Source organism: Lissotriton helveticus, chromosome 5_1 (genome assembly GCF_964261635.1).
Source record: "Lissotriton helveticus chromosome 5_1, aLisHel1.1, whole genome shotgun sequence".
NCBI lineage: Eukaryota > Metazoa > Chordata > Amphibia > Caudata > Salamandridae > Lissotriton > Lissotriton helveticus.
The window spans coordinates 2083783440-2083799022 of record NC_136065.1 but is presented as its reverse complement, the minus strand read 5'-3'; the positions used below and the strand labels follow the sequence as shown (position 1 = coordinate 2083799022).

Here is a 15583-nt window from a genome sequence, read left to right as displayed (position 1 = left end):
TTTTACGTACATCGCATTTTCCGATTCCTTATTACCGAATCTGTAATATTCGGTATTAAGGAATCGGTATTCATAGTTTACCTACATATGGCCCTATATTGTTCATTAGTGCTGCACTAGGGCATTTTGTAAAGCAAATGTGCATGTAGTAGTGTTCAAGTGTCTGTAGTCTAAGACTAGATAATATCAATTGTGTTATTTCATTACTGGAAACAAGGAATTATTAATCATTGGTGAGCTGCAACTTTCAATTACACCTTGATATTCAAGTTTTGTGAGTATCTCTTTGTCTTTTTGGCCTTTTGTTTAATGGGGTATTGTCTTGGTGGTTGTGGGCTACACCTCACAGGTCTGATGTGGTAAGTGGATCGTTCATCCCAAACTACGTGGTTGCAGTACAAGGCCAGAGCTTGTACTAAGGCTCACTCCTTGCCATATGTGTTCTACTGATTCAGAAACAAAGTTGGACAAAGCTTTTAAAATTACTGTTTTTTCTAGTGGGCAATTGTAAACAAACTCAGGAGGTGAATCTTTTTCAGCCATAAGGATATCATAGCTGAATGACAAGTTCTCCCTAAACAGAAAATTGATAGTACGTTGTATAGCCTGCTCCATCTGGAGTTGCAATTCATATAATTGACTTGGGACACTGGTCTGGTGTTTTCACCTGGATGTCAGCATGAGCAGATATGCCCCTACAATGTCCAGTCTATTCTGTGATTTGTAAGCGACCAGGGAAGCCAAAAAGACTGCATGGGTTGGATTCTTGTCACCAGGAGTTTCCTAGCTTCATGATGGCTTCTCTGATTTCTAATGTGTTTGGTACCAAACATCTTCTCTTAATTAATCCTCACTGATGCCAGTGATGGATATATTAATAGATTCACACAGGAGACCTGTTAAGTAACACCCAGTAGTCATTGTTAGATTCTCAGGAGATTTATTGTAGTTGCAAACAATAAAGCAGTATACTTGTCATGAGGGCCCAGAGGATCAGCACCAACTGAATCTGGTGTTCTAACCACTTCCCAGTGCATTCCAAGTACTACATAACACATAATGCAAGCTCCTATGTAACAGTAACACCCCACATTCTATACAGTACTGTGAAATATGAGTTACATACTAAATACTACTTAACACCACTACATAACACTACAAGACCCTTTTTGAGGGTCCCCAGAAAACCTCCCGAATACTGGTGTAGTCTCTTCTTTTCGTCAGTCTGCTACCACCAGATATGTTTCTGATCTCATGGGGTGAGAGCCAGCGCTCTCAGAGTATGGCGACAAATCCTGCTCTGGGCAGAGATGCTTCACACCTCCTTCAACACAGGATGACCTTCCTGATGGGGAAGCTTTAAAGGCAATGCAGGCTGTTAGACCTGGCATCTGTTGATGTGTTTCCCCTGTCTTTCTGCTTTCTGACCTCCTGGTTTTGATTTTGTTTTTGCTGGTCTAGTGTCTCTGCGCACGTTCTCACTGCTGAACAGTGTAAAAGTGCAAGTGCTCCTATTGTAAAATGTTGGTCTATTCATTGATTAGTGGTTGCCTAGTTGGCTTATTTGACTTACTGTTAGGTCCCTAGTACAGTGCACAGTGTGTGCCCAGGACCTGTAAATCGAATGCGGCTAGCGGGCCTGCAGCACTGGTTGTGCCACCCACAGAAGCAGCCCTTCAATGGGTTCTCAGACCTGCGACTACAGTATCTGCACGCAGTTGTGACTGCTACGTCGACCTGGCAAGTTCACCCACTTGCCGTGCCCCAAACCTTACCTTTTCTTACATGCAAGGCACCCCTCAGGTAGGCCCAACGTACCCCCATGGGCAGGGTATAGTGTACGTGAAAGGTAGTATTTGTACTGGTGTTTGTAACATGTCCTGATAGTGAAATACAGTGTATTTAGTTTTTTAATATTGAAAGGCTATCTGTCCCATAGGATAGAATGAGAGATATTTTGTAACATCTTACGAGTATAACTTCCCATTGGGACAAGATAGAGAAATGGAGTTTGGAATGTCTGGGCTCAGAATTCAATAACACATCTTTTTAGTAAAGATTGTTTTCAAATTATGTGTTTGAAAATGTCAGTTTTAGAAAGTAGAAAATACATGATGAGGATGCACTCCTTCCCTTAATACGAACGTAACTTGCAAACTTGACTAGAAAATGCGTGCAAACAGTAATTGCGGCTCGCTAATACTATAAAGTATTAAAAAAAGCAGAGCTCCACTGCTTAGTATAGTGCATGAACTAAAAAGATGGACGTCTGGAGTACCGACGGAGAGAGCGGGGCTCCGTTATACCTGCGCTAATGCCGGGTGAGGTGGGGCGACATTCTCCTGAAATTTGGGAGAACTTAAGGTGATATTTATTTTTCACTCCCCTTTTTTAGTTCATGCACTATACTAAGCAGTAGCATTGAAGGTCCTGATGAAGCAGTAGGTGACCTATGGGCCCAAGGTAAAACTGCAGAAACATGTCGACCATGACCATTACAACTGTCAAGGTAGTTATTTGTTGACACTACCTTTTTCACTGTTTTTAAATAGCGGGAACGGAAGGTTTCCATTAAATATTTTTTCCTTCCTTTACCCCTTTTTTAGCTACACCACTTTTTTCTGATGTATTTTGTTTATTACACTATTTAGCACTGCTTATTAGTTACCTCCTGATACCTACCATATAATTAACTACATTGGGTTATTGAATTCCAACAGGGCAACGTTGTGCCAAATCGTGCATTGGGTCACTCCCTGTGTGCTACCAGTTACATTCCCAAATGATGTAGGGCGGTACAGGATGGAACTCTGATGGGAACACTACTAACAAATTTAGGGTGCCCATTGAACGATTTCGCTATTAGCTCACACACATTCATTCATTCCTCTTCTGAGGTTTCGACTAAATGCTACTTATCAGTTGGTTTTCAATAAGTCTTGAGGGATGTAGCATTGTAGTCGTTAAACTCTCCCTCCGACCCCCTTGCGTTAGTATTGTTGATTCTTTATGTAAGTCACTGGATGGTTGAGTGAAGGGCAGTAATGTGACAGATTTTCAGACGCTCCACAATTTGTGTGGGAGCACTTGTCTAGTCTATGTTATGTAGAGCTGCCCTCGAACTTGACTGATAGTAAGCTGACTGACCCCAGGAAGCTTGCTATGTAGGTGGACCGCTGGGTGAGTACCAGGGTCCACAAGAAGGTGTATGGGGGAGATTCCGCCAAAGTTGTGCAGGGTCCCCTGCAGAAGATTGGGGGGGGGGGAGGGTAAATCACAGGAGTTCTCTAAAGGGCCTCCAACCAGTACCCAGGGTAACGGTTCCCATCCCCCAGGAGATAAGAAACCAGGAGTCTCTTCAGGAAAGCCTGCAGAAACCAGTTCCCGCAAGCACTGTTCCCAATAACGTGCGTGCATGGGCGCGCGCACCTCTGTGGCATGAGGCATGCAGTGCTGTGTGTGGAGCGCACACGCACACACAGCACATCAATCAAAAACCGGGTGTTTCTTTAAACCAGGTGTTTCTTTATTGTAGAGCCCTGCTGCGGTGCCTAATGTGTGCTTTTGTTTAAAGTATTAATGTTAATTGCAGCGCCGTCACGAGCTGCAATTATCATGAATACTTTAAACAAAAGCACACAATATGCCCCTCACCATGCAGCTGCGCTCCATTATGAAAAGAAATTCAGCAAGTCTACAAACAGGGCATGAAAAGCACACGTTGTGTTTGTAAACTTGCTGAGCTTGCAGGGCTGCTGGGTGATTGTGTGACTTTGTTAAAGTTTTCAGGGTAATTACAGCTCCAAGCGGGTGCTGTGATTAACCTGAAATCTTTAACAAAGCCCCACAATTCCCCCGCAGCCCAGCTCTGTTAAGAAAAGAAATGCAGCAACTCTACAAACACGACGTGAAAAGTACACGTTGTGTTTGTAGAGTTGCTGCATTGCTCTTCTTAACAGAACTTAGCTGCGGGGTGATTGTGTGACTTTGTTAAAGTTTTCAGGTTAATTACAGCTCCAGATGGGTGCTGTGATTGACCTGAAATCTTTAACAAAGCCCCACAATCACCCCCCAGCCCAGCTCCGTTAAGAAAAGAAATGCAGCAACTCTACAAACACGGCGTGAAAAGCACACGTCGTGTTTGTAGACTTGCTGAATTTCTCTACTTAATAGTGCGTAGCTGTGTGGTGATTTACACCTTTCTGTGCTTGGCATAGTGGGCCACCCTACTTTTATTTTACTGTTTCTGTCATTGCTTCCAGATATATGATACAACAAGTAACATCATACTCAGGGCTTTAAGTGGGATGAAAAAACATGATGGTCTCGCAAAGGTGCGTGGCCAGTGTAATTAAAGCATTGGCTTAAGCCACATAAGCTAAAAATCTGTACTTTGCATAGTGTACCGCCCGACTTGTATTTTGCTGTTTCTGTCATTGCATCCAGATATATGATACAACAAGTAACATCATACCTACAAGTCAGGACTATTGGCTTTGTCAATGGTTGTTAGTTGGATAAGATAAATAAGCAGCAACTATGGCTTGTGTGTAATATTGACAAGGCTTCAACTTAAAGCCCTGGTGGCACCACAACAATGTTGCTGCTCCGGAGTTTCAAATAGAGAAGGGAAAATCCAGAGAGAAAATGACTCTCTTTAAAGGATTTCCCATCCCCTACAAGTAGGGTGACTAGGGTGTGCGGCCCAAAAAACGGGACATTTCGAAAAAATAGAGGAAGGACCACATATTTATATCAATAAAGTGGCAAATAATAACAGTCCTCATCCTCATAGAAACACAGAACAGGCACCAAGCAAATAAATAAACTGTAATTTTTAAAACTAGCATCATGCCTGTTAATTAAACTGCTTACTTATAACAGTTGCTTACTAGCCCTGCTTTGGAACACCAAAAAACATGCCTCTCACTGTTTTTAGTTCACCCTCTCAAAAAACCGGGACATGAGACACTTTTCCCGAAATCTGCCGGGACAACTGCTGAAAACCCGGGACGGTCTAGATAAATCCGGGACTCCTGGTCACCCTATCTACAAGGCTCAGTGAGCAGTGTGAGCAGGCGCACATTGATGTGCCTGCAGTCACTGCAGTCTGGTAAAAAACGGACTGCCTGTGCCAGGGCATAAAAACTGTTTCGAGGCCCCCTTTAAAAAACTGCCAGTGCTCAGCACCGGTGAGACCCTGCCCTCTTAAAACCCTGATCATACCTACAAGTCGGACTGTTGACTTTGTAATTGGTTGCTAGTTGCATCAGATAAATACGCAGTAACAATGGCTGGTATAAATTAAATCCATCTGAATTTGAAAGCAGCTAAACTCTCCAGCCATCTTTCTAGTTGTGATTAGACTGCCAATGACAGAGACTTGCTTGAGTGTCTGCTGTGGTCACATTGGTAGTACAGTTTTAACAACCCCTTTTGACAAATTGTGACATTTTAACAAGAAGCAGTTTGACTGTTAATGAGATTAGCATTTTTGTACTTGCTTATATTAGGGCATAAGGGGGTGATCTTCTGTACAAAACTCAGCTCTGAAATTCATCAGGTTAAGCAGACTGTCTTGTGATAGGAGCTTGCCATACATCTAGAAGTGCAGCTTCCGTACTGTGGTTGGGACAGAAAAGTGACTGATAGGAATTCAACAGTTGGCTTGCTTCTAAATATTTTTAAAATTTTAGGGTACTTATTCTTTCCAGGTTTAATGGGGTCAGAGGAAGGAAGAAAGGGGAAATGTTTGTGGTGGTTTTTCTCTATTTTTGTATTGTAGGTGCTCATTATGGCCAGTCTGAAGAATAGACTAGATGAACCTTAAACCCAGTGAGACACTGATGATGGTAACAGTAGTCTTGAGCAGTGGTGGAGCAGAGTCTTGTTTAGGGTCTTAATTATTGTTCTATTATTGTCTTGAGAAACTTACATCTACATCTAAATGAGTGTGTTTTTTTATGCATGATGATCTGTGACCTGAGCATTCCACGGGACTAGGTGATGTACCAGTGCAGTGATGGTGCAGGTCTTCACAGATTTCTTGTCCGCGTTGTTATGTTGGTCTAAGTTTGTATTTTTTCAAGGATTTGAAAGTTGGATAGCTGTTCAGTGATCATTTTTCTCACCTATAAAAGCCTCTAAGCGCACTGCCCACTGCTAGTCATCCCGTTTCACTTCATCTGAAAGGTGTCTTGTTAATTGCAGCTTAAGACGGGCACTACGATTAACCCGAAAACTTTAACAAAGGCACACAATCACCCTGCAGCTGCGCTTTATTAAGAAAAGAAATGCAGCAACTCTACAAACATGGTGTGTAAAGCAGAGGTCCGTGTTTGTAGACTTGCTGTATTTCTCTTTTTAATAGAGGTGGGGTGCGGGGTGATTGTGTGACTTTTTACATTTTCTGTGCTTCCATAGTGTGCCCCCCAACTTGTATTTTCCTGTTTCTGTCATTGCATCCAGATATATGATACACCAAGTAACATCATACCTATAACAAGTCGGACTATTGGCTTTGTCGGTGGTTGTTAGTTGCAACTATGGCTTTCACATAGTATTCAAAAAGCTTCCACTTAAAGCCCTGGTGGCACCACGACAATGTTGCTGCCCCTGAGTTTCAAAAAGAGACGGGAAGCAAGTGTTAGTGAAGAGAATACTCCCGACCGATGGATCAGTCATTTTCACACTTGCAGCTGCCATCTGCTCAGACCTGCATCTTGGCAAGATTAAAAATCTTGGCAAGGCCTAACCAACCTTCCACCCTTCTTAGTTTGTTCAGGTGAGCACGGTTACACAGAGCAAGCCTTTAGAAATGACAAGATGGCGAAAAAGGCTCCTTATAGAACACCCCAACGTCGATATGCAGAGACGCTACTTCTGAAGCATTGCCATACCACACTTGCTGTTGTCTCTGACATATCTTTTGTCCTTTTTTCTTCCACTTCCCAGCTGCTCTCGCTGTCTCCTCTTCTTTTTCTTCTTCCTCATATCAGTCCCGCTCCACGTTTACCCACTTTCCCCTTCTCCCCATCCCATTCTTGTCTCCATTTCCCTCTCACTACTGTTCTTTGCTTTCTCTCTTACCAGTTTTCCATTCTCCGTTCTTCCTCCCAGTTCTCCAAAGCCTCTGGCTGCCTTTCTTTCCGTCCCTCTCTTACCAATTTCTCCATTACCCCTTCCCCATTTCTCATCTTTGCGACCTGACTTTTTTTCTACTTTGTTCCTCTCTCCCCCTTTCTCTGCCACTAAATCCTCTTTCCCACTAGTCTCCTCTCCTTTTCCTTCAGGCTATGTTACAATATTGAAAGCACATCCAACTATCCCTGAATATTACATGGAAGCACATTTAGAATTTGGACCAGTGTGTCTCTGCAGTGTCGGTGACCTGGCCAAAAAGGACATGAAAAAGCTGAAATAGGATGATAAATCCAAAGCTGTTCAAATCAGGGGCCCCGGAAATAAGTTTGGCCCTGACAATCAAAATCCTTAAGATGTCCCTGTGCATTTGTTAAAGTTTTCATGTTAATCGCAGCACCCATCATGAGCTGCAATTAACACGAAAACCTTAACAAATGCATACAATCATCCCACAGCCCAACCCTATTAAAAAAAGAAATGCAGCAACATAGCTGCCAAGGTTTCAAATTGCATTGTGGGATGTTTTCATAATTTCACTAATTATTAGTGCCATTTGAACAGGGCCGGCTTTAGTGCTGGCAGTGCCTGATGTGACAATGTTTGTTGGCACCCCAATGACCACCTCAGCCTCGGATACTCTCATTACCAACCTTTAACAGGGTCCCTCAAATCTCCAAAACCCCTCTCTCTTTCATATTTATGTTGTTTAATAGCGCCACTCACACCCGTGTAAGGTGTTAAGCACTTTACATCGCATACACATTACACAGAGACACTGAATCATCGTGTGTAAATCAATGTATAGCAAATGTTAAGTCAGACAGAGGAATAAAATGTCTCTTCTTAACAGAGCTGGGCTGCTAGGGTTTTAAGGAAACATTTGTAGAGATATTTGGCGCTGCACACATGCGCGGTGTGGTTGCAGGCGCACACAGCCACAGCTGAAGCGCACAGAGACCCTACACTGCCGCACACAGAGGAAAAAAATTTGAGGGAACATTGCCCGCAAGTGCTATGCCTTTGAGCAGGTGGGTCAATTGAAGGGGGATCCAAAGTGCCCCAAAAAAGCAAAGCCACCCACCGGTGGGCAGTCCAAGTTGTTGGCTAGAATAGCACTTGGGGAAGAGGGGTACCCAGAGGAGGGTGGGGATCCCACAGAAATGGCCCTTGTCTCAATAGGGGACAGTGAGATGGTCCGAGGAAAACAAGTGCCTGCAAACACTAAGAAGGAAAGCGCATGGGTAACCATCAATGGGAGAAGGGCAGAGGCTCTCAGAGATACTGGAGCCAGTTTGACCTCAGGCCGGTGTCACCTGGTCTCTGAGGAGCAAGTAGTCACCAGGGCATTCCACCAAGTAGTTGTTGTGGACAACTCAGAGCGCCAGTGTGTCGGAAAGGTAGGATTCTTCTGCATGGTTGCCCCTACTTTTTGATTGATGTATTGCTGTTTCTGACTTGTCTGACTGGGATCCTGCTAATCAGGACCCCAGTATCTGTGCTTTCTCCCCTAAATTGGTATGGTAAGGACTTATCAGTCCCTAGTATATGGTATTAAGGTACCCAGGGGAGAGGTACACCAGGGGTCCCCCTTGGGCTGAAGCATGCATTATGCCAACCATGGTAGACCACTTAATGTTCAACTACAGGCCTGCCATTGCAGCCTGCGTAAGCTGGTGCTATCTAGTGTTACTACACTTAAAACCTATAAGTCACCATTAAGGCAGGCCTTACAATCCTGAAGGCAGGGTACTTGGTTCTAAGAGGGCGGGTGCCCCTGCATGAGCAGGACAACGATACAGCCCATGGAGCCCATTATCCTGGGTTGTGAGACAGACATATGACATATATAGGGGCACTGCGTCATTACATGATAGCCATCTCAAAACTGGCTGCAATGAACCCTATCATGTTTGATATTAACATCTTGGAATCAAACCCCCACACCTTAAACTATGTGAGGGTATGACTGCATGCCCCGTAAAGCTCCTTTGAGAGGCCCTTGGTGCTCCCAGTACAAGTCTTCCAGACCCGGACAGCCAGCCAGAGCTGCTGCTGGCCCGAGACACGCTTCTGCCCTCCTGCTGCTGAGCCAAGCTCAGGCAGGGGAAGTCAGAACAATAGGTATCCAGTCACACGGAGGTGTGAACACCTCCCAGACAGGATTTGGTGTATTGGGGCAGGGTGGGAGTGCTTGCCAGTGCCACATATTCTGCGTGCAGGGCAGTCTTGGTGCTCCCCATGCTTATCCCACTTCAAACTAGTTCAAGGATCCATTGGCAAAGGACAAAGGACAGGGGACTATGGGAAACAACCTTTACAACACAACTTTTACAACGCACTACCATTACAACAAAACTTTTACAACGCAAGATTCCTTACATTGCATGCCATTACAACGCAACCATTACATCGCATGACACTGCAACGCATACCATTACAACACATGTCATTACAACGCAGTCATTACAACGCATACCATTACAACGCATATCATCACACTATCCAAAACTTACCCTACTGTTGCACCCCCTGGAGTTAGAATAGTAATTTTTACCCCTACACTATCCAACAATTACCGTACTGTTGCACCCCCTGGAGTTAGAATAGTAATTTTTACCCCTATACTATCCAATACTTACCATACATGCAATGTAATGGTATGTGTATAATGGTATGCGTTGTAAAGGTAGCATGCGTTGTAATGCAATGCGTTGTAAATGTAGTTTTTAGACAATTCGTTGTAATGGCATGCGTTGTAATGGAATGCGTTGTGAAGGATGTTGCGTTGTAAAAAATGTGTTGTAAAGGCATGCGTTGTAAAAGTATGCGTTGTAACGTCATACAAACGGGGACTATCCTCCCCCTTGTCCACCCCCTCCTTAGGGAGGGACCCCTGTATCATCCCAACCCCTTCCTAAGAGTACGTAAGGGATTTCTGAGGGTGGGTCCCTAGATTCGTCGTGGGATAAGATACATTTCCGACACCACTTCTTCCTAAACCATCTGGGCACTCTGGACTTCGCTCTGGGCAGTAAGGCTGCAACCGGGAATACTCCTGCTGCTCCTGATCTCGTTGCCCTGCTCTTCAGCTGCAACATCCATGCCTGTGCACCATACAGGAACCTTCTACGGCCTGTGGGCATTCAAGACGCGGGGACACACTGTTTTCTAGTGTAACCAGGCGCTATATAAAAGGCTTTTATTATTATTATTATTATTATTAAGACACCTGAAGGAATCTCCCTTGATTACCATTATCCTGATAGCTGATACCTGTACCACCATTACCAATACCACATCACAGTTACCACTAAAATCTGCATTGTTCCTACCAAACTTACAATAACCATAACCAGCTGCACCACCACCATTACCACTAATACCATTAACACCAGTATTGTAACAACCATGATTACCAGCATCATCAATACTCCAGGGCACTGACCCAACATGGCGCCCACTAAGTAAGCTCCTGCTCCAGCGCAGTCATGGCAGTAATCAACTGGCATCCCCCGGCCCACCATGCATAACCCATACAATTGGAAATTGGGGAGAGGCGGCTGGTGTGGTGGGCATTCAGAAAACTGACATCCTCTCCTGTAATTGGTCTGATCCTCTGCCGGGCCGCTGTCCCAAATGACGGCCGGGTTCTCCGAGCTATGACTATCTCTCCGGGACTCCAGCTGAGGACATGCCCGGCTCCTCCTAAGGTGCCAGAGTTATGGCTGACCCAGACAGTGCTTCACTCCTCCTCAGCTGCCATTAAGAGATTGGCAACAGCAGCAACACATTAGGGGTGGGTGAAAAATTCTGCCCCTTCAGTGGACTTCGAGTAGTTTCACCCACTCAGCAGTCCGCTTGCAGTTAAGTTGGTTGGCACAAACTAGAATTTGCGTCCCCAAGTGCAATTTTAGAGTGCTAGAATGTCTCCTGGTGAGATTTTTCAATGCGGGCAGTTGTGACAGGTAACTACCATTTGTGTTGAGAAAGCTGCCACTCCAGCAGAAAATCTACTTGAGCGGCAGAAAGAAGCAGTGCTCTCTGGCGTGCTACTTGGTGCTGTTCGCATCGATATTACAGTGTGGAACAAGCTTCCGGCTCTAAAAATCATCAACACTTGCTGACCTCCACAGAATCTCAAAGGTTTTAGGTAAATCAGTGCGCGTTCTGCCCACCCCTACAACACACACTCCACCGACAGGCCTGCAACTACGCCCGCTGGCGGATACACACAGGAGTCCAGGAGGTCAGACACATCTTCCACTGTGAGCACAGTGCCAAGCTTACCGGTGCCCTAAACCAGCCACACACCGAGGCAACAATGTCACAACTGTGCATCCGGTTCTCCACTGCATCAGAAGACCGCTCCTGAAGCATGGTGAGAGAAAAAGGGTGGAATTTAGTAGCACATGGAAGGTTGTCAGAAAGTACAGCATAGCAAATGATGAGGGGGCAGCTGAGAATGAACAAGGAACCACTCTTAAAGAACTGCTCCAAGACATTTAGGCCTCCGAGCGGCCCCAGAGACAAAAATCGCTGCAGTGGCGTTTGGCATCACATTGATCTGGGCAGACATGGTTATTAACGGGGAGCGTGTACCCACAATGGAGGCTAACCTAAAAGAACAGTTGGGTTCAATCAAAACCCTGACCTCAGATGTTTGCCACCTTAAAGAAGTTACCAGACAGCTTCATGCCAGGGCGGAAGACTCAGAGAGCAGACCTCATAGCAACAATGTCTGCTTCATGGAGATACCTGAAAAGGCAGAATGACCCAACATTGGGTAATTCAATGAGGACTTCCTATCCACGAGGGTGAACACCAAAGATCTCTCCCTCCTCAATTTGCAGTGGAATGGGCCCACAGAATACCCAAGGTCCCGCCGAAACTGAGCACATGCCTACAACCAATAATTTCCCCCTTTCTAAACTTTAAAGACTGGCATGCTGTATTGTAAATAGCCTGCCTACAAAGCCCCATTATTTTTGAAAACCATACAGTCATGGTGTTCCCTGACTTCATGCAAGAGGTAGAAGCACGTTGGCGGTCTTTCGATAGAATTGAGGAATTGAGGAAATGCAATCTGTAATACTCAATACCCAGCAAAACTGAGCAAAGTGCATAAGGGCAAAATCTAGTTTGGCACTACACCTAAAGAGGCTCGGCAATAGTTTGACGGGTGACGCCCAGCTGGATCAAGGCAGCAGAGCTACTACCCCTCCCAGCGCCACAGGTTCATTCCTGGAGTGAGGTCACTACACATCCTTGGCACATTCTGGCTTTTCCACAACCTCTAGTTGTGTGGACACACTAGTCGAGAAATCCTTTTTCCTGATGGTTCAGAGATCTTGGACCGATCCGGGTAAATGCTATGCAGCAAAACTAGGAGACTAGAATGGGAAACAACTGGGAAAAGCCTCTTGGTATTTTTCTTCAGGCCTTCAGGCTGCAGAAGGTTGGGGACTGGCTGGAGCAGATTCCACAGGTGATCACAATATCATGGATGGAGAATTAAAGTTCACACAGGGCCAGGGATACCTGGGTAGAGATACGCTGTTATACAAGTCACTGATGGCCAGGGTGCGGGCGAATGAGGCGCTCTCTCTAATGGATTCGGCATAGGGCAAGGGACGAGGCAGGGACACCCGCTTTTTGCCCTTGCCCTAGAACCTCAGCTGTTCTGAGGGCGTTATGAGTTTTGGAACCCTAGCTGTTCTGGGGAAGAGCACACACCCAGATCCGAAAGCTGAGATGGTTTGCTAAATGGCAGGACATCATATCCCTCCACGCGGACAATATGCTGTTGTACTTAACTGACCCCCTACGGTCCATCCCTAGAACCTATGAGATTCTTGATACATAGGTAATTACTCAGGGCTACACATTAACTCGCAGAATTTGGTCATGTTCCTGCTGACGCTCCGGACTCTAGAGGAGAGGGAGTGACTGGTGCTGTGGTTCCCAGAGGGCTTTCGGTATTTGGGGGTCTATATTATGGGCGATCCTGGGGAGTTCCTAAAATGCAGTCTAAGTCATGTTGTAAACGGTTACAGGAGAGACACACTGGACACTGGATCATACTTCAGTTGTCTCTGATGGGAATGGCAACCTTATAAGATGATTGTGCCCCCAAGTTGCTTTATCAACTTCAGAACATACTGATCTAAGTCACAGAGGAGTTTTTTAAATCACTGGATGCAGTTCCATGAACCCTGGGCTGGTGGTGTCCTGTTGGTAGAAGACTGATGGGGGGCTACCGTGGTGGTTGGGAGATAGAAAAGTAACAGTAATTTTCTTATGTAAAACACATATATGTTGTTTATGTTTATGTATGTGTGTGTAGGATATCTATTATAACCATTTTTGTACATTCTGCCTTGCATTCCACCCACATACTCACACCATGCAATGTATACACTCACACACCACAAGCACTTACCTTTTGGTCTGTCAAAATCAGGTACTGGATGGTCACAGTCAAGGTGCAGCAGGACAGACAGGACCTGGATGAAGGAGAAGAGGACAAAACCGCATTCGGAACCCTGAAAAAAAGGTGAGTTTTCACCTTGCTACCGACTCGAAGTAGGAGGGATTTTCACCTGAATTCCCTCCGAAACAATCCAGAGCCAAATACTGATATCAGGAATCCTTGCTGGAGTCCCGCCTCTGCCTCCTGCAGGCCATACCACCGTAGGACAGGGAATGAAGTCCTTGCAGAGTTGACGGGACCGCACCAGTCTTCTCGCCCATTGTCAACCAGCATCTAAATCGGGTAGGCGGACCGACAGGGCGGTGGATGGGAAGACCGATGAAAAAGTTTCCTCCATCGCAGTTCCACCAAGATCTAAATCAGTCCCTCAGTAAAATGTGGCTATGACTGTGGCCTGAGCCACTGAATAATCTTAAAAATATGTTATAGTAGAATTACATTTTTTTTTAAGTTCAAGTAATTTTATTGAAAAGCAAACAAGGTGACCATACAAAATAAATAAAATGAGTTTTACAACATAACAATCCACATGTGTTGCTTAGAAAGTAAAAGAATTGGACTAATAATACAAAAAAGAGATCTAATAAATGTACATAGAATAGGTATATATGCAAACAAGGAAAATAAAAGAAGTAATTGTGGAATAATCAGGGAATTAGGGTGGTTTGGGAACCTCCTGTTGAGATGGTGTAGGTAAAAAACATCTTTTGGCGCTGACATCAATAAATTTTGTAATAGGTGACCACAGGACAGCATGTTTTGTAGCCATTTGAGGAGGATATACAAAGGCAGTGTCTAATCTATGATTGTGGCAAACATTGTACCACCAGGCTCTATATGAATTTTTTGAAAAGTCTTTCCAATTGACAGTAATTTGTTGAAAAGCGATTGCTAATAATAAGTCAATAATCTTGACATTAGGTGAAGCTCCATCCCAGATAGAAGAGAGGCTGCCTAAGAAGATATGAGTGAAGGAAAAAGGAAACTTAGTACTCTAAATCAATTTAATTTGTAACCAAATTTGCTTCCAGAAAGTGTGTACTTGAGGGCCAGTGAAAAACATATGGAAGAGGTTGGCATTGGTGGAGGAGCAAGTCCCTCGAACCCTCCTGAGGCGGAAGCCGGGAGTCTCTCTGTTTGTCTATTTTAAAAATTATTATCTGTCACTTACTGCTGATTTTAATAGCACTTACTTGTTTGTTTACATCAGGACTCTGTCCTTTAGCACGCCGCACAGCCGATTTCACGCTGGTCGCGGACACTTCCTAAACAAACTTTTCCCGCCGGGGAGACGCGAGGCCACGCCCACTCGGAGGCCACGCCCCCTTCATCCTGCTTAAAAGCGCCGATCCCTGCGCCTGCAGCTAGAAGTACGAACCCTCCTGAGGCGGAAGCCGGGAGTCTCTCTGTTTGTCTATTTTAAAAATTATTATCTGTCACTTACTGCTGATTTTAATAGCACTTACTTGTTTGTTTACATCAGGACTCTGTCCTTTAGCACGCCGCACAGCCGATTTCACGCTGGTCGCGGACACTTCCTAAACAAACTTTTCCCGCCGGGGAGACGCGAGGCCACGCCCACTCGGAGGCCACGCCCCCTTCATCCTGCTTAAAAGCGCCGATCCCTGCGCCTGCAGCTAGAAGTACGAACCCTCCTGAGGCGGAAGCCGGGCGTCTCTCTGTTTGTCTATTTTAAAAATTATTATCTGTCACTTACTGCTGATTTTAATAGCACTTACTTGTTTGTTTACATCAGGACTCTGTCCTTTAGCACGCCGCACAGCCGATTTCACGCTGGTCGCGGACACTTCCTAAACAAACTTTTCCCGCCGGGAGACGCGAGGCCACGCCCACTCGGAGGCCACGCCCCCAGGCCATCAGCACTCCCTATTTAGAATGTGCTTGTACCGTACGCGCAGCGGACGGGCGCAGCGGGCGCGCCTAAGGCAA

At 45.2% G+C, this 15583-nt stretch overlaps 1 long non-coding RNA gene across 1 annotated transcript in view; it reads left to right on the top strand.

Annotated features, from left to right (window-relative positions):
- Positions 1 to 15583, top strand: part of LOC144756334 (uncharacterized) — a 251909-nt gene that overhangs the window by 97101 nt on the left and 139225 nt on the right. Inside the window, exon 3 of the long non-coding RNA XR_013595128.1 lies at positions 13604 to 13696. This is a non-coding gene — a long non-coding RNA (uncharacterized LOC144756334). The remainder of the gene's footprint in view (positions 1 to 13603; positions 13697 to 15583) is intronic.